This window comes from Callospermophilus lateralis, unplaced genomic scaffold, assembly GCF_048772815.1.
Source record: "Callospermophilus lateralis isolate mCalLat2 unplaced genomic scaffold, mCalLat2.hap1 Scaffold_2929, whole genome shotgun sequence".
Lineage (NCBI taxonomy): Eukaryota > Metazoa > Chordata > Mammalia > Rodentia > Sciuridae > Callospermophilus > Callospermophilus lateralis.
In genome coordinates, this window is record NW_027513591.1 from 36,429 (window position 1) to 57,336 (window position 20,908).

Below are 20,908 nucleotides of genomic sequence, written 5' to 3' on the forward strand. Positions count from 1 at the left end.
AATTGAAGTAAAATTTGCCTTTCTTATAGAAGTAATATAAAAGTCAATATAAAATTTTGGATTGTGTTAGGGTTTTAGTGTAAGAATGAATATGTAAACTGGGAAATATCAATATTCATAAGAATATACTGTGAAATTATGTATGAAAGCACATATAAAACCACATGTTAATACAGGCATAAGTAAAATGTGAGTAATGTGATTACAAATTTGGTAAACATGGGGATGAAGAATATATCCTATAAACAATATATACCAGTATATATGCAAATTTAATATTGATAAATGAACATATAAGTCAAAATACACATAAAATTTTATCATAGTGTACATGCTTTTAATAAAATTTGGATCAGTAATGGAGATAAAATAAGTGTTTACATAAAAGTTTGGTTGGAGTTAGGGTTAGAATTAGCAAGTGTTTGTGTAAATATAAATATTCCTAAGAATATACATATGAAATTATGTACATATACAAACATGCATGTAGTGATACAGGGAAGAATATAAGGTGAGCCATCTAATTACTAATATTGGGAATGCAAAGATACGTATCCCATAAAAGATGTAGCATAATATATAAATTCAAATTTTACATTGGTAATTGAAAATAGAAGTCAGAATACAGTTTAAAATTCATATTGTTGCCAGGTGTGGTGGTGAGCACTTGTAATCTTAGTTGCTCTGGAGGCTGAAGCAGGAGGATTTTGAGTTGCAAGACAGCCTCAGCAGCAGTGAGGCACTAAGAAACTCAGTGAGACCCTGTCTTTAAGTAAAATACAAAATAGGTCTAGAGATGTAGCTCTGTTCAAGTGCCCATGAGTTCAAATCCTGGTTTTTTAAAAAAATCATATTTTTGTACATGGATTTACATAAAATTTGGCTTAGATATGAGGTAAATTAAGGGTTTATATGATTCTGGTTTGTGTTAGGTTTAAAGACTGAATCTGTATATCAGGAAGTGTAAGTATTCATAAGACTTTGAAAATATGAATGAAAACATACAGACACATGTTCTGACACAGTGAAGAGTAAAATGTGAGTCATGTAATTACATGTTTTTAAAGATAGGGAGGCAAGTGTATATCCTGTAAAGGATATAGTGAAATATATATATGCAAATTTAACATTTATAATTGAAAATAGGAGTCAAAATGAATGTGAAAATTTATATTGGGTTACATGGAGATATGTAAAATTTGGATTATTTTTAGATGTAAGGATTAAAATAATATTTTATTTAGGGTTACAGTTGGGGATAAGAATGAATATGTATACAAGAAAATATCAATATTTATAAGATTGTATGTATGGAAATGTGTACAAAAACACATAATCAAACAGGTTCGGACACAGAGGAGAGTATATTGTGTGTCATGATACTATACATTTTTTAAATATGGGGTTGAAAAGACATAAACTATAAATGATACATAGTAATATATGTGCATATTTAAAAATGATCATTGAAACAGAAGACAAAATATATTTTAAAACCTGTTTTGTGTACATATATTTAAGTAAAATTTGGTTTAGATATACAGGTAATACAAAGTATAATATTATAATTTAGTTTCTGCTAGGGTTAGGATTAAAAGTGAATATGTGTATCAGAAAATATGCATGATCATAAGAATGTATTTGTGAAAAAATATATATAAACACATCATTGTACATATTCTGACATAGGAAAACATAAAATATGATTCAGGTGGTTACAAATTTTGTAAATATGTGGTTGCCCATATATCTCGTTTTTATGATATGCATATATACATATATAGACAAATTTCATGTATTTGAATATATGTCCTGATACACATAAAAATTCATAATATATTACATGATTTTAAGTAACATTTGGTTAAGGTATTGAGGATAGTTAAGGGCTTATATAAAATTTTGAATTGAGTTAGAGAAATGATTAAAAATTTTAAAATATATATGGGGAAACATGAATATACATAAGACTGTATGATTGAAAATATGTACAGATATACATATTCCAAAAAAGGGAACAGGAAAATTTGAGTCATGGGATTACATATTTTGTAAATATGGGAATGCAAACCTATATTCTATAAATGGTTTAATGTAATGTATAGGCAAATTTAACATTGATAATTGAAAATAGAAGCTAAAATAAGCTTTAAAATTTATATCATTGTACATGGATTTCAGAGGAATTTGGTTTAGTTTATATAAAGTTAAGGTAAGGATTAATATTTCATTTTACTTAAAATTCTGCTTGCATTAAAGAATGAATATGTACCTTGGGAAATATTAATATTCAAAATAATATATGTGAAGATATTACATCTATTCAAACACAGAGGAGAGTACATTTTGAGTCATGTGATCATATATTTTGTACATATGGGGATGTGAATATATATATATATATATATATATATATATATATATATATATATCTTACATTCAAAATTGAAATAAAATTCAAAAATAAACTTTAAATTCATAATTGGGGTACATGAATTCATGTAAAATTCTCCTTAGATATAAAGGTAAACTCAATATTTAATTTTCTTTGGATTTGTCTTGGGGTTAAAGAACAATAATTGGGAAATCTCAATATTTTAAGCATATATATGTGTGGAAATATGCATTAAAGCGTGTATAAATATACATGTTTTAAGACAGGAAAAAAGAATAATTTGAGTCAGGTGCTTAAATATTATTTACATATGGGGACACAAGCATATAACCCATAAATGGTACATTGTAATGTTTATGTAAATCAAGAGACTCATAAAAATTCATATTGATTTATATATTTTTAAATAAAACATGGTTTAGGTATTAAGGTAAGGTAGGGCTTAATATTTAAATTTGTTTTGAGTTAGGGTTAAGGTTAAGAAATGATAATGTGTATCAGAAAATATCAATATTCATAAAAATATATGTGTTGTGATATGAATGATAACATATATAAGCATGCAGGTTGTGACACAGGAAAGAGTCAAATGTTAGTCAAGTGATTAAAAGTTCTGTAAATATGGCGATGCAAGAATATATCTCATAAAATATGGGTAGTAATATAAATGCAAATTTAATATTGATACATATTATGATTACATAGGTGAAATGCACATAGTATTTCATATTGGTATACAAGATTTTAAATAAAATTTGGTTTAAGCACTGAGGTAAGGTAAGTTTTTATGTAAAATGTTTGTTTAAGTTAGAGTTAAGTAATTAACATATATATGAGGATATATGAATATTCATTAGAAAGTACATGTGAAATTGTGTATGAAAACAGATACATACATGTTCTGACAAAGGGAATAATAAAATGTGAGTCATGTGTTTACATATTTTATAAATATGGGAAATGAAATGATATATATTATAAAGAATTTATTGTTATAAAATATGTATATTAGATATTGAAAATTGAGTTAGAAGTAAAAATACCCTTTAATATTGATATAGGTGTACATGGATTTATATAAAAATTGGTTAATATGTGGAGGTAAGATTAGGTTTAGTATGAAATTTTGGTTTTAAGTTAATGTTAAGATTAAAAAATTAGCATGTATATGTGGAAATATAAATAGTCCTAAGAATGTACATGAAAATATGTGCAAAACACATATAAATATACATGTTGTGACACAGAGAAGTGTAAAATATCAGTCATATGACTACACTTCCGGTATATAGGTTGATTGGAGGATATATACTATAAATGATATATATTAATATATATGTAGATTTAAATTTGATAATTAAAAATGGAAGTCAAAATATAATTTAAAATATATATTGGTGTATTTTTATTCAAGTCAAATTTGACTTAGATATAGAGATAATGTAAAGGCAATATAAATTTTGGTTTGAGTTATGATTAGGGTATAGAATGGACACATATGCTGGAAAATATCTGTATTCACATGACTGACATGTAAAAATATGTAAAAAAACATAAAAGATACATGTCCTGACACAAGGGAGAGTGTTTTTTAAATAATGTGGTGAGACATTTTGTAAACATGGAGTTAGAAATAGATACCCTATAAATGATATAGTGATATATATGTAAATTTATAAAATTCTTTTTGGTGTATAAATGTTGAAGTAAAATTTTTCTTTCTTATAGAAGTAATATAAGGATCAATATAAAATTTTGGGTTGTGTTAAGGTTTTAGTGAAAGAATGAATATTTGAATTGGGAAGTATCAATATTCATAAGAATATACTATGAAATTATGTTTCATAACATATATAAACACACATGTTCTGACACAGGCATGAGTAAAATGTAAGTCATGTGATTACAAATTTGGTAAACATGGGGATGAAGAATATATCCTATAAACAATATATACCAGTATATATGCAAATTTAATATTGATAATTGAACATATAAGTTAAAATACACATAAAATTTTATCATAGTTTACATGCTTTTAATAAAATTTGGTTTAGTAATTGAGATAAGTTAAGTGTTTACATAAAATTTTGGTTTGAGTTAGGGTTGTAATTAGCAAGAGTTTGTGGAAATATGAATATTTCTAACAATACACCGATGAAATTATGTACAAAAACATACATGTAGTAATACAAGGAAGAATTAAAAAGTGAGCCATGTAATTACACATTTTGTAATGATGGGAAGGCAAGGATACATATCCCATAAAAGATGTAGCATAATACAAATGCAAATTTAACATTGATAATTGAAAATAGAAGTCAGAATACACTTTAAAATTCATATTCTTGCCAGTCACAGTGGTGAACACCTGTAATTCCAGCCACTCTGAAGGCTGAAATGGGAGGATTATGAGTTTCGAGACAGCCCCAGCAGCAGCAAGGTGCTTAACAATCCTGTCTCTAAATAAAATACAAACTAGGTCTGGAGATGTGGCTCTGTCCTCAAGTGCGAGTGAGTTCAATTCTGGTTTAAAAAAAAATCATATTTTGGTATATGGATTTAAGTAAAATTTGGTTTAGATATAGAGGTAAGATAAGGGTTAATATAATCCTTGTTTGTGTTAGGATTAGGGGTAAAGACTGAATATGTATATCAGGAAATGTAAGTATTCATAAGATTGTAAAAGTGAAAATATGAATGAAAACATAGTCACGTGTTCTGACACAATGAAGAATAAAATGTTGAGTCATGTGATTAAATGTTAGAAGTCAAGTAAGTATCAATTCAAATTAACTTAATCAGATTCCCTATTATGTTTTTCAAATTCATTCCAATCTATACAGCAGAAATATTACTGTTTATAAAATTTATAAATATTATGAATATTAAATTTATATATTTAAATATTATATATTTAAATTCATATATTTAAATATTATAAATATTAAATATTTATAAAACATACTTAATTTGAAATGCTTTCAATACAAAACAATTCAATTACAAAACAATGCATTATGGTCTCATCAGTACATTTATAAAACACTGTAATGAAAAACTAACAGTTGCAAATAGGTAGATGATAAACACTATAGAAATGTTCATCCAACTAATGACTTTAGACACAAAGAACACACAATGTCAATTAGTGTTATTCTTTCAATTTTACTACATGAGACAGTAAGCCAAATGTTCAAGTTCTAGTAGTTGTAATAAAACTTTCTAAAATAGATATAAAAGTACTTAAGTTTGGGCTGCAGTTGTATCTCAGTGGTAGAGCACTTGCCTAGCATGAGTGAGGCACTGGGTTCTATTCTCAGCACCATCTACAACTAAAAAACTATATAAATTAAAATATTTTAAAAAGTATTCAAGTTTTTAGAAAATTTTGACTTTCCAGTTGGCAACAGGACCACAATGTGCCAATAGAGCAAATCAGGAGTAAGGCATGTAGGCCCCCATCCTGTTTCAAATCTGGTGTTACTGTAGAATACTGTAGAATACTGGGATTCTTAGAAGAATCTCACATAAAGCCGAAGAACATATTCAATACAAAACTACCCTATTACTTTGGGGTTTTTTTGTTTTATATTTTTAAGCAGCAATCAGACTTTTAACCTAATAAGAGAATCATTTTAGAAGTCATAATAGCTGGGGTAGGTGTGGTGGGGCACAAGTGTAACTCAAAAACTCAGGAGGAAGAGGTATGAGGATGGTAAGCTTGAGGTCAGGCTGGGCAACTTACCAAGAACCTGTCTCAAAATTAAAAATAAAAAGGACTGTGGCTGGGGTTAGGTGGTAAAGAACCTTTGAGTTAAACCCCCAGTTTAACAAAATCCCACAGTGGTATTCATCTTTCTTTTTGACTGAAAGGGTAAAGTACAAGGGGTCACCACAACTTGTTACAGAATAAAATCCGACTAGTAATTCCAACACCATCTGCTGTTCTAACAGGTAAGGCTACCAGGAGGTCTAGTGGTGTTATCCATTTCCTCAGCACAACAGTCACAGGGGCAGAATAATACTTCCAAATGAGTGACATCATCAAGGTAGCTTGCAATGTACAGAAAGCAACACTTAAAAATCATTTTATCTTGGCTAGTTGAGCAGTTTGTGCTTTCACATAAGTCTTGAGCTGGTCCACCATCTTGTTGATCTTCCATTCCAGCCTGTCATATCTGGCAAACTCATCCATCTTGTTGACCATGGAGAACTCTTGCTTCATATCCTGGATCTCTGCCCTCATCTGTGGCTCTGGCTCTGCATCATTCTGCAGCACTCTGGACATGAAGGAGGACAAGGTCAGAAGGACATTGCATCCAAACAGGAAGCAGAGGACCAGCAGCCACGTCCAGCTGTGGGACTTGGTCAAGTTCTTCCATTCTTCCCAGATACTCCCTGCAGCCCAGGCACCTCTAACAGAAGCTCCAAGGGGACCTCATCAGTAGGCCCACCCGCAACTGCACAGTGAGTCCCACTAGCCCTGCTTCCTTGAATGAGGTTTGTAAAATTTATTCCTACACACATTATATTTTTGATGCTTTCTTTAATTGTTATAGCCCAACTTAGATTATTGATCAGCCCAATAAGCACCCTATAAAATGGAGGATATTAATAGATAAGACAAGATTAGATAATAGGATAAATAATGTTAAGTTATCCTGATTGTACTTAAAAGAATTTAGCCATTGGCTGGAGTTGTGGCTAAGTGGTACAGTGCTTACCTAGCATTTGTAAGACACTGGGTTCAATTCTCAGCACCCCATATAAATAAAGTCCATTGACAACTTAAAAACAAAACAAAACAAAACCTTGCCTAAGTGACTCCATTTGGAAGTTCCAAAATGTAACCCTAGTTATATAACTTATTTCTTGTAAAAGTTGTTTATTTTTGTACTGCATGTGTTTGGAACGAGGATGTGGTTATATACACTGGGTGGCTGATTGTTAACTTTAGCTTCTGTGTCCTCCTTGCTTGCTTGCATCTACATTTTCGAGGATGTTGTTTTTTTCCCTTATAAACCCCATAGAACTTGCACCCTGTACTGTTCCTGGCAGAAACAGTTTGGGTCCATCAGGGAGCAGTCGCCAGCTAGCTAAATAAAGACTCTGCAATTTGGAAAAAATTCAGTTGAGAGTGTTTTCCGAGCTATAGACCCACAACAAAATGGTATCTTTTTTTTTTAATCTCTATTTATGAACATTCACTTCTACCATATATATAATTAATTTTTATTTGTATATTGATCTTGAATCCTGCAATTTTACTATTACTTCCAGACATTTTTAAAAGATTCAGTGATTTTTACTATAAATGTTCATGTTCTCTGCAAATAAAGTTAATTTATTTTTTAATTTTTCATTAGTATGATTTTTAGTGTTTTTCCCCCCTTAACTGAGTACATCGACAGACTCTTTAGTAGCAAACGGAAAGAAATGATATGTACAAAACCCCGTTTGTTTCTGAGGATTTGGTTAACTATACAGTCTGTTGTCATTGAGTATTGTGTTTCTGATAAGTTTTTAATAGATTCCCTGTGTCAGATATAGGCACTTACTTTCTATTCCTTGTTTGCTAAAATTTTAAACAGATGTTGATATTGGGTTACTAGGAATTACTTTTCTACACTTATTGATTTTACGAATATATATGTGTATATGTATATGCATATTACATATATATGTCATTTTATATCATTGATATGGAATTGCATTGATCAATTTTGGAATGTTAAATCAACTTTGCATCTCTATGAAAAACTTTGGTATGACATATTAACCTATTTCATATATTGTTTAATTTTCTTTGCCAAGTTTTGCTTAGAATTTTTGCATCCAAGATCATTGTGAGGGGGGTTGGGGTGGGAGTGTTGGGGGGAATCATTAGGGAATTAGTGATCTTAGTTTGTAATAATATTCTCTTGCAATGCTCATTCCATTTTTTTTCATGAAAATAATACTGGACCCATTAAGTGAGTTGAAAAGCACTTCATCTTTCTTTATAGTTTTGCGCAAAATTGTATTACTTCTTCCTTTTGTAATTGGAATTCAATATTGTTGCCACTTGAGATTGGATTGGTATTGGTACAAGGGTTTTTAACTAAAATTTCTATTTCTTTTATAGATACAAGACAACTGATCAAATCTATTTCTTCTTTAGTAAGTTTTGATTTATTTGAACTTTGTAAGAATTTATTCATTTTATAATAGTTGTCAAATTTATTGGCATAAAGTAATTCATAATATTTTCTGATTCTTTTTTTGAGGAGAATGTGGTTGAGTGCTTGTTTGTAGATATTCTGTCCATGGAAATAGACATGGAAGCATTTCCCCTGGTGAGCAAATTCCCAGGGGAGTTAACTGGTGCCCTGATTCCCACAATTGGCATACCCAGCCTCCTCCCTGTGAGGTAATTAGTCAACTAAGCAGTCACTATCTGGTCTCCTTAACAATGTCCTTGGAGAGAAATTACTCTGTGTTTGTATTAAGGGGATCTTATCTCAGTTATCTAGCACTTGGGTTAAAGAAATACTAATTAGAATATAGTCATAGTAAAAGGAAGTATATATTCTTTGAGTTATAAACTCCCAGGCAGGGAAGAGTGGTCATTTCACTTCTGTACTTCTACATCATCACTTCATTTTGCTCCTCTCCACTCCTCCTGTTTGCTTGTGCTTGTGTGTCTGTGTCTGTTCTTTGTGCACCTCCTTACAGGTATTTCTCCACAGGTGTTCCTTTACACTTGGTATTGAAACCAGAAGTGCTTAACCAGTGAACCCACGTCCTTCTTTTCTTTTTTTTTTATTTAGAAACAGGGTCTCACTAAGTTGCTTAGGGTTTTATTAAGTTGTTGAGGCTGGCCTCAAACTTGCAATTCTTCTGTCTCAATATCCTGAGCCATGGGGATTACAAGAATGTGCCAACAGAACAAGTTGACTTTTCATTTAATATCCATAGAATATTTAGTGATATAATGTCTCACATTCCTAATATTGGTAATTTGTGTCTATTATTAAATTTATTTGTCATTCTTCTAAAGATTAATCAAGGTTATTTTATTTGTTCTAGAGACAGCTTTTGCTTTTATAGATTTTAGAAGTGTTTTACTTAATTGAGTTCTGTGCTGATAGTTCTTTTTTCTCTGACTTCATTAATTTCTTGTTTGTTTTTATTTTCTGCTGTTAAGGTGGAAATTTTATCAATACAAACTAATTGGACAGATAATACATGCAGTAACATGTATCCACACCATACCTACCTCTCTATTACATCACATACTTTCCCCTGTGATTTTCATCTTGCATTAGTGGGACACATTTGCTGCAATTATTGACCCCAAATTGGCATTACATTATTAGCTGTATTCCATAACATATATTGTTTCACTCTGAGTTACACAGTTTTGCGGCTTCTGATAGAATGCATAATGATAGAATGCATTCACCACCCTAAAATCCCCTATGATTCACTTATTTATCCTTCCCCTCTTTCCTCCTAAATTTCTGGTAACTATTGAATTTTCTAACTCTCTGTATAAATTTACCTTTTCCAAAATGTTGTATAGTTTAATCTTTCTAGTATATAGCATTTTTAGACTACCATCTTTCATTTACTAGTATACATTTATAATACCTCCATGTCTTTTTATGGATTCATACCTCATTTATTTTTATTGCTGAGTAATATTCTGTTGTATGCATGAAGTACTGTGTGTCCATCTATTAACCAGGACAAAGACATCTGGGTTGCTTCCCATTTTGTGATTATCATCAAATCTTCCATAAATATTCATGTGCAGGCTTTTGTTGAACATAAATTTTTGACTCATTAAGACAAATACTTAGGCATGAAATTGCTGGATTGTAAAGCAAAACTATGTCTTTGCAAGAAACTTCAGAGTGGTCTTCCAAAATGAATGTACCACTTTTCATTCTGACCAACACCCATGAAAGTTCCTTTTACTTCATATTCTCACTTGTATTTGATATTGTCATTTTTCAAAAAAAAATAGTCATTTCAATTGTGGCATGGTAGTGTCATGTTGAAAATCCCTAATGACACATGGTATTATGTAGTTTTCAATAAGCTTTTGTTCCATGTGTAGATTTCCTTTGGTAAAATGGGTTTTCAGGTTTTTTAAAATCTATTTACTAATTGTGTTTTTTTCCTTATTATTGTATTTTTGAAGTTGCTTTTATACTTTGGATGCAGGTTTTAAGAAGATATTTGTTGTGTAAATATATTTTCCCAGTCTATGATTTGTTTCTTTATTCTTTCAACATTTATTCCAGAGTATTATTGATTGATTGATTGATTGATTGGTTCATGCATTATTTGTGATGGTATCTCACTATATTACCCAGGCTTGTCTTAAACTACTGGACTCATATATTCCTACCACCTCAGCCTTCCTGGTTCTTAAAGGTTTTCATTTTATCAAACTTACAATTTACTAGTATTTTTTTCATGTATTATATTTTGCTATTGAATTTTAAAATCCACTGTCAAGGTCACCTAGACACATTGTGATGTTATTTTATAAATGTCTTATATTAAAATTTGGATTTTGAAGTTTAACTCATAGAAGTAGAGAGTAAAATGATTGTTACAAGACAGTGGCATCAAAACATGTCCTCAGTGGAATACCATAGAAGACACAGAGATAAATCCCTACATGTACAGTCATCTGATCCTTGACAAGATATCAGAAACATACATTGGAGAAAAGACAGACTTTTAACAGGTGGTTTTGAGAAAACTGGATAACATACGTAGAAAAATTTAATGAGAACCTTATTATATATTTCAAAATAACTAAAAGTAAGTTTAACATGTTTTACCAGAAAAATATCAGATCATTGAATGACTAGATAGATATGTTAATAAGCTTGACCTCTTAATAATTCCGTATTGTATACATCTATAAAAAATCATGTTACCCCATAAATATTTATAATTATGAGTTCCCAATTTAAAATAATGTTAATAATGTTAATAAATATTACATCTAAGATGCAGGTTAAATAAATATTTATTGAAAGGAGTAAGGATTGTTTAGTGTTATGGTTTGGATCTAGTGTTATGGTTTTGGTTCTCAAAGTGCTCATGTGCTGAAAGCATGGTCCCCAGTGCATCAAGTTGCACAGATGGGGATTTTAGGAAATTATTGGATCCTAAGTTCTCTAACCTCATCAAAGGATTAATTTATTGATAGCTGAATAGACTTCTGGGAGGCAGGAACTAGTTGGAGCTAGTAGGTCACTTGTGAACTAACCTGGAGATTATCTTCTCCATTGCCTATTTCTTTGCCTCTCTTTCTCTGCTCCCTGGCTTCCCTTAACTGAAAAGCTTTTTTTTCCACTAAATGCTTCCACCATAATATTCTGCATCATCTCAGGCCCAAGAAATGGAACCATCCAGCCAAGGACTTCAATCTCTGAAACTGTGAGCCAAAATCAATCTTTCCTCTTCCAATTTGTGTCAGGTACTTTAGTATCAGCAATGAAAAACTGAGTAGCACAGATCATATCTAGATTAATTTTTTTCATTTTCTTTTTTTTTTGCTGCTGCTCCTTTTTCATCTCTCCTTTTTCTCTTCCTCCATTTTCAACATATAAATATCCAAAGATTTTACTTGGTGTGGAGAAATTATCTTTCCTGCATTGAATTGCCTTTGCTTTTTTGTAAAAGAACAGTTAACGGTGTTTACGTGCTTTCATTTCTGGATTCTCTCTTTTGTTCCATGGATCAATTTGCAAGTCATATAAGTTTTTTCTTCTTCTCCAATATTTTTGACTATATGGGTCTTAAGCCTTTCTATAAGAACTTTAGAATAAGTTTGTTAACTTCCACAAAATAAATTTTTTGGTGTCTTCACTGAATTGTATTGAATGTATAGATCATTTTGAAGAGAAATGACCTCTTGTCAACATTGGTTTTTCTCATCTATGAGCATGAAACATCTTTTCATTTGTTTAAATATTCTTTGAATTTTTTCAATCGAATTTTTAAATTTTCCTCATATAGACTCTGACCATATTTTACCAGATTATATCAAAGTATTCATTTTCTTGATACTAATGCAAATAGTATTGTGTTTTTAATTTCAAATTCCCATTGTTCATTGAAGGTATATAGGAAAGTAGTTGACTTTGTATAGTAACTTTATATCATGGAACATTGTATAACCATTTCTTAATTATAAAAGTTTTTCTCGTTGAATCTTTGAGATTTTCTACATAAAAAATCAAGTCATCTGTGAATAAAAGCATTTAATTTCTTTATTCCAAATTTGTATACATTTTATTTTTTTTTAAATTTTTGTTGTTTTACTGCATTAGCTAAGAATCCAGGAACAGTAAAATGGGGTATTCATGCCATCCTCCTGATCTTAGGAGCAATCATTCAGTTGTTCACATTATGTATTACATTGCTGTTGGGTTTCTTATTTTTTTTTATTTTGATAGATTTTTAAATCGAATTGAGGAATTTCCATTGTATTCCTAGTTTCCTGAAAGTTTAGTCATGAATGAGCATTGAAGTCTGTCAGATGCATTTTCTGGACCTTTTTATATGATCAAATGATTTTTCTTCTTTAGTTTGATTGATGAGTTAATTACTTTAACTATATTTTGAATGTTAAGCTAGTCTTGCACACCTGGAGTAAATATCACTTGGTCTTGGTGTAGAATTGTTATTATGTATTGCTAGAATCTGTTTGCCAATACTTTTTTTGAGGATTAAAAAAAAATCTTATGTTCTTGAAAGATATTGATCAGCATGTATTTTTTCTATTTTTGCCTTTATCTTGTTTTGGTATTTAGCCCCATGGAATAATTTGGGAAATGTCCTATGTTCTTCCATTTTCTGGAAGAGATTATAAGTCATTGTCATCATTCCTTCCTTAAATTTTTTGTATAATTTAACAGTGAAATTATCTGCACCTGGTGTTTTTTTCATTGGAAGGCTGTTGATTATTCACCCTTTTTTTTTTAGATATAAACCAAACCTACTTAACATTATCTATTTCTGCTTTTGTGAATGCTGTAGACTGAGTTAGTATCCCTTTAAAATATATTAGTTGAAACATTGTCTCCTATGTGATGATATAAGAGGTATGGACTTTGAAAGACAGTTAATTTCTGAGGGTGGAATCTTATGAGTGGGATTAGTGCATTGATAAGAGAAGCCACAGGGATCCTCACCCCTTCTGCCATGTGAGAACAAATTCATCCATATTGCAGGAAGTGGATCCTCATCAGACACTGAAACTGTTGATGGCTTGCATTGATTTTGAACCCACTCATCCTCCAGTAAAATGAGAAATAAATTTCTGGTCAATTCAAAATAACATCAATCCACCCAGTTTGTGTTTTTCTGTCACATAGCTTCATGAATATATGAAGACACTGCATTTTGGTATTTTGTATCTTTCAAGCAATCATTGCATTTTAAAATTCATAAGCATACATAAATTTTATAATATTTTTGATAAATTTTAAATGTCCATGACATCAGTGGTGGTGAACTTCTTTTATTTCTGACATTAGTAGTTTTAAAATATTTTATGTCTGTTTCCTCTCCTCTTATCTTTCCTTCTCCTTTACCTTTTTTTTTCTTCTCTCTTTGCTGTTTTCCCTTCTCTTTCAGTTACCTTGGCTTGGGTTTTATCAACTTTATTGGTCTATTAAAAAAATGAACTTTTAATTTTGTTGACCTTTTGATATTGCTTTCCCTTTAAAATTTTCATTGCTTCATGTTCTAATTTTTGTTTCTTTTTTTTCTGCTTTATTTAGGCTCTTTCTCTATTTTCTTAAGGTGGATGCTTAAATTATTAGTGTTATATTTTTCCAGTGCTAAACTCTTACTTCTAAGTACTGTTTTTTCTACATCCCTCAAATTTTGACCAAAAGTTTTAATTTTCAAAATGCTTTCTAATTTCTCTTGAGACTTTGGCTTATGTGTTATTTTGAAGTCTATGGTTTGATCTTCAATATTTTGGGAATTTTTGTGTACTATTCTGATATAGTTTTCTACTTTACTCTGTCGTTGTCCAAGGATTTGTTTTGTATGGTCATTTGTTCAGTTGTGTTTTATTTTATTTTATTTATTTATTTATTTATTTTTGTTTTAACTTCTTTTTTATTTTTTATTTTTTGCCAGTACAAATAATTTATTTATTTATTTATTTATTTATTTATTTATTTAGTTTTTTTTTTTAATATTTTTTTTTATTGGTTGTTCAAAACATTACAAAGCTCATGGCATATCATCTTCCATACATTTGATTCAAATGGGTTATCAGCTCCCATTTTTACCCCAAATACAAGTTGCAGAATCACATCGGTTACACATCCACATTTTTACATAATACCATATTAATGACTGTTGTATTCTGCTACCTTTCCTATCCCCTACTATCCCCCCTCCCCTTCCCTCTCCTCTTCCCTCTCTATCCCATCTGCTGTGGTTTAATTCTCTCCCTTTTTTTTCCCTTTCCCCTCACAAACTCTTATATGTAGTTTTATGTAACACTGAGGGTCTCCTTCCATTTCCATACAGTTTCCCTTCTCTCTCCCTCTCTCCCACCCCCATCGTCTCTGTTAAATGTTAATCTTTTCCTCATGCTCTTCTTCCCTGTTCTGATCTTGGTTGCTCTCTTTATATCAAAGGAGACATTTGGCATTTGTTTTTTAAGGATTGGCTAGCTTCACTTAGCATTATCTGCTCTAATGCCATCCATTTCCCTGCAAAATCCATGATTTTGTCATTTTTTATTTATTTATTATTTATTTATTATTTATTATTTATTTATTATTTATTATGTCATTTTTCATTTATTTTTATTGCCACTGCTGCAAACTCTTCTCCACCTGGAGTGAGCCACTAACAGCTAGCAAAAAACCATAAAAGAAGTTTGAGGCTTGTTTATGTGTTTGCAACTCCTGCTGAGGAGCATTTTTCAGAGACAGATGGTTGCCAGACTTTGGTATTGAATATTCCTTCCAAAGGAAACCATGGGTTTGTAGCTAAAAATTTTTGCCAAAAAGTCTCTAATTCCTCATAGTTTACTTTTATACCCTGGTCATTTAAAAGCTGTTGTGTAATTAGTAGATGAGCATGTTTGTGTTAACCAGGTAAATTACCCATTGCCCTGACCGCTTATGTTTTGAGCTTTGCGTTTCCTTATGACCAGGAATCCCCCAAGCAAAATCACCTGATTATCCAATGTTTGAGCACCAGAATGCTGAAGGGCCTGCCCTTCCAACATCTACTGTGGGAGCTTGAGGGCATGGAGAAACCCCTCCAGAGATTGTTTCAGAGAACAGCGTATGCTTTATTTCACAGCAAAAATAGCTTTAAGAGTGAGTATTTGCCAATTTACATATAACACTCATGATATGCCAGAGGTGATTCACAACAGACCATCTTATGGATGTCCAGACATCAAGAGTCTAGAAACTGACATGTAGGCTGACCTTGCACCAACAGGGCAATAACTCCTTGTCAAAGGAACAAGGAAGTTGCACTTGACAGTGTTCTGACAGAAATTTGTCCTCAAACATGGTATTCTATGTTAGAACTTCCCTGCTGAACAATGAGCAAGATAAGCATTCCTCCATGCAGTTCCAAGGTCAGGTCCTGCAACAAAAACTGAAGTGAAAAATCTATAAAGTCTTACTTAGAACTAAGGCCTGTTTATCTGAACCTTTATGCCAGTGTCTATTGAGTACCTGGAATTGTTTCTTGTAACAAAATCAGTAATGCATGTATATTGGTCATGGCACACACTACCTTCAAATAGTCAAAAGGAAAATATGATTTGTAAAGGGCAAAAAGTACACTAGTGAATGAAAAAAACCTATACTAACCTCCTATCTTGAACATCACTATACACATATTCTGCATAATTTCAGTGCAAAGGCCTTTACTATATGCTGGAATACTTACTCTTGACCTCTCTTGGCCTTCTACCTCTCTGTAAGGACTTTTAAATGAATGCCCTACCGCTCTGTACCTTATGCATCCCTTCCAGACCTGGAGTAGATTTTCAGACTTAACCCATTAAATTCCCAGGAACTCAATTCTATGACTATTTCAATGAAATTGATACAGGTGCATTAAAATAGGTTTGAACTTATCATTGAGAGCTTATATATTATCATGTTGCTGATAATCAATATCATATTTATTTTAATGCACTTATAGTCTTATAACCATTACATATCACATAATTGTATGTCATATACTGTATTTAGATTTTCATACATGTTCCACATCTGGGACGATGGGACACAGTTTCTCTTCCCATAGCTGCATCTCACACAAAGAAAAAGGGCTAACATCAGCCATTTGAGTACATATGCATAAGACACTTCTTGGGATGCAAATAATATTCAGAAGTAGGTTCTGCACAGATCCACCTTGGCTAGAATAAAGGCATGGAACATGAGATTTCAGAGATGGCAATAGCCAGAGGTTCTGGATCATTGTGCTGGGTGAGAGGCAATGTCTGCTCAGTATCAGTGGCATCAGGAACTTCCCTAAGCAATATGCAGTATAACTTTATGGTTTCTCCCAACCGTAAAGATTCCAACCCAGATTCTCAGACCCCTTTATAAAATCTGTAAGCTACCTAATGCCCTTCAATAAATGTTTAAGTCCTGAAACTAAGTATTCTGGCAGATACATAAAGTACAAATTTTGCATCTTATTCCAAGATATTTTAAGACCATTAGTGGATCATGCATAACTTGGTTCTTTTAGAATACACAGGGACTTACACATTACAGTGATAGTTTAAGACATCAAAATGTAATGAAGAGTGGAGTCACAGGGCTTTTTGATGTTTTAACAACTTTTGGCAGAGTGAGCAGTCTGTTTGACCACTTCTTACCTGCCCACTAAGAATTAGGTAGTGTGTTTTCTGTATTGAATATGGGCAGGACCATAACCAATTGCATCAGTGTTAAAGAAGCTTTGTGACTTCCAAGAATAAATCAAATGACACAATAGACACATCTCTGCCTTATATCCTGAGCTAACCCAAGCCATCATAGAAAAGTCTGGCTACCCAAATACTACATGCTGAAGGTAGCTGAGACCATATTGATGAGCCATATTAGGTGATCTCACTGACAGACCCAGCTGAGGAATCAGTTGTGAGACACAGTCTGGTGTGTTTTGTTGTTGTTGTTGTTGTTTTGGTGTTTTTTTTTTAAATTGATACTTGTATTGTCTGGTCTTCCCTTGACTTTCTTGCCAAGATTTGATTATTGGAGGAAAACTAACTCTTGCCTGGTCTTGCCTTATCTGGCCTTGCCTTGCCTCTTCGTGGCATGGCTGCTGTGAAGTTAAGACTTGCTTGGCCTTGCCTAGCATGACCTTGACTTGTCCTTCCAGCCTTGTCATGGCTTGTGCATCAGGGGAAGCCAAAGCTTGCCCTAACTTGAATTGATGGCTTGCTTCATTGACCGACCATGGATTAGCTATGAAGGGGAAAACCAGTTTTGCCTTGCCTTATTATTTCTTTTTCCTTTGATATCCCTTGCTGTGATTGAGCTATCTAAGAAAAGCCAAATCTTCCCTGATCTGGCCCAAACTTTCATGGCTTGGTCATGAGGGAAGCCAGGCTTTGCCTGGCCTGACCTTGCCTTCTATATCAGGAAAGCAAACCCTTGTTTGCTTTTCTTCCTCACCTTACCTTTCTTCTCTTGCATTGCTATGGCTTGGCTACTGAGGGGGAAACAAGCCTGGCCTTTCTGCATTTTGCCATGCATTGCCTTGAGATGGCTGTCATTGGGAAGCTAAATTTGTCTCATTGTTCCTGTCCTTGCCCTTAGCTTTGCTATGAAGAGGAAGTCAAGCCTTTACTTTTTTTGCTGTTTTTTCTTTTAAAGACTTGACTGTAGAGGGGAAGCTGAGCTCCCCTTGCCCCATGCTGCTTTGCTTTCACTTCACTGGGCTGTCAAAAGGAAGCCTCACCTTGCCTTCTTTTCCTTTTCAGGCCTAAGAAACCTCTGTATTCTCAAATATTAGTATTAAGGTTCTTATTCCAGCTGCCAAGAAGGGGAATAACATGGATGTTGGAAGGAGACAGACATCATACATGTATGAAGATGTGAATTTGGTGTCAACATATCTTATATATAAACAGAGATATGACAATTTGTGTTATAAAGATGTATTAAAAATTGTAATGCAAAAAAGAGAGCTCATGTATAATGGCATAATTTGGCATAAACATACTTTATATACAGAGTTATGAAAAATTGTTCTGTGAATGGATAAATATGAATGTAATGAATTCCACTATTGTCATGTATGTAAGAAATAAATAAGTAGATAAATATATAAATAAAATAATACCATGTCACATTTATTCTTTTATGTTTTAATACTCAGGGAATGCTCAGAAATATTTCTTTTTGTTTTTTTCTCTCTTTTATTGAGTGATTTCCTGCTGACTTAAGACACCCCTATATTAACTAGCTAATAAAATATACATTATTTTAGTGTCCATTGAATATAATGTACCCATTTTTATAGTCTCTTCAGCATTTTTTTGGCCATACTTACCTCTACATTATTTGCAATAAATATATTTAGCATTGAAATATATATATATATATATATATATATATATATATATATATATATATAATGGCTCATCAATATTATATATATATATATAATTTATATATAAAATATTTAAAATACTTTATATATAAATTATATATATATATATATAAAATATTGATGAGACATATTATATTTGTTTTCACTGCTAAAGATTGACAACAAGGCTTTCTTTCAAAGGCATAGCAAAATGTCATAATGGGGACAGATTTCATTTTGTTCTTGTTTGATTGTATGTTTCAATTATAACAGGATGATAGTGTAGTGTATATATAGCATTTTTTTTTCTGGGTGCTACTAGGGACTGAACCCAAGATTGCATTACTTCTGAGCTGTACCCTGCAGCCTATTTATTTATTCTTATTTTGAAACAGGGTCTAAGTTTCTGATGTTCTTAATGAGTTGCTGAGGCTGGCTTTGATTTTGTGATCCTCCTGATTAACTTTCCCATTACTGGGATTTCAGGCCTGCACCATTATAGCCAGTCACTATTTTTTTTAACATTACATGCATGTGGCCCAGAAACCACATTAGACCAAGATAGTTAATAATAAATTCAAAAAGATATAAATTAACTAAAAGACCCCTTGAATATTTCTTTTTTTTAAAGAGAGAGTGAGAGAGAGAGAGAGAGAGAGAAAGAGAGAGAGAGAGAATTTTAATATTTATTTTTTTAATTTTTGGCGGACACCACATCTTTATTTGTATGTGGTACTGAGGATCGAACCCGGCATGCATGCATGCCAGGCAAGCGGGCTACTGCTTGAGCCACATCCCCAGCCCTTCAATATTTCTTAGTAATATATTATAAAAGCTAATTTTAAAATTTTGTTCATATGTGCACATAAAAGCTCCATGAAGAATAAATATTTGAAAGACAATATTTCTTTGTAGACACAAATTAGCTTATTTCAGGATATTTTGTACTATTCAAATATACAAATTGGTCACATGGATTAATTGAATTCAAAAACAGAAATAAAAGAGGAGAAAATTTTTAAGTAATATCATTTAGAAATCTGAATTTTTGAAAATTTTACATAGTCACTTGAAAAATGTTGTGTGACACAAGTTGAGATATGCTTACAAAGGAGCAAGAGAGGTACATAAAGTACCTTTAAAGTGATTTGCTACATTAGCAGAAAATTGGATATTGCATGAAGATCATCAAATTAATGCCTGTAGACCAATCCACAGCATAGTCATATGTGTAAATAAAGGCACCTTTTTGACTCTTTTGTTTTATTTTATAGCTGCTAGGCATCAACCTCAGGAACTTTCATGCACACTCATAGTAGGCAATCACCCTGCCACTATTCTAGTAATAAACAGATTTGGAATGAGTCCACTCCCATTTATTTATTGTCCATTACAGATTTCACACAATAGCAACAGAAATTTATTGCATCCCAATTCCTAACATAAAAAAATTATTATTTTCCAAATTTATCTCTTATTCATATCTCATTGTGATTTTAAGATATTGAGGATTTTTTTACAATATATCAGGTTTTCTAAGTGAAAAATTATAAGATTAATAATAAAGAACTTATAAACTTTCTTGTGTATATGTCATTTATCTCCTTTCTTTGCTTAAATGTTTCTATTTTCTATTTAAGTATATAAACAGCATTAGCTGGCATGCCTCAGGTTCAAGATTTTAATTGAAAAAATTAAGTGTTTTGCCATCTAAAAATGGTGCTGTCTCCTGATTTGCAGAAGTGGTGCTCATTTCTTTTTCACTTTCAGTGCTGTTTTAATTAGAAGTACTCACCAAGATGCACCTTTATCTGTACTCCTCATTAAATTGTTGATTAGACATGAGAATAATCTCTTTAACTTATGGATTACTATATCTAGAATGTATTTTTC

The 20,908-nt window shown here is 31.7% G+C and overlaps 1 pseudogene; it reads right to left on the reverse strand.

Annotated features, from left to right (window-relative positions):
- Window positions 1-6,248: 6,248 nt before the first annotated feature.
- Window positions 6,249-6,686, reverse strand: LOC143400154 (guided entry of tail-anchored proteins factor 1 pseudogene; annotated as a pseudogene).
- Between the last annotated feature and the right edge of the window lie 14,222 nt (window positions 6,687-20,908).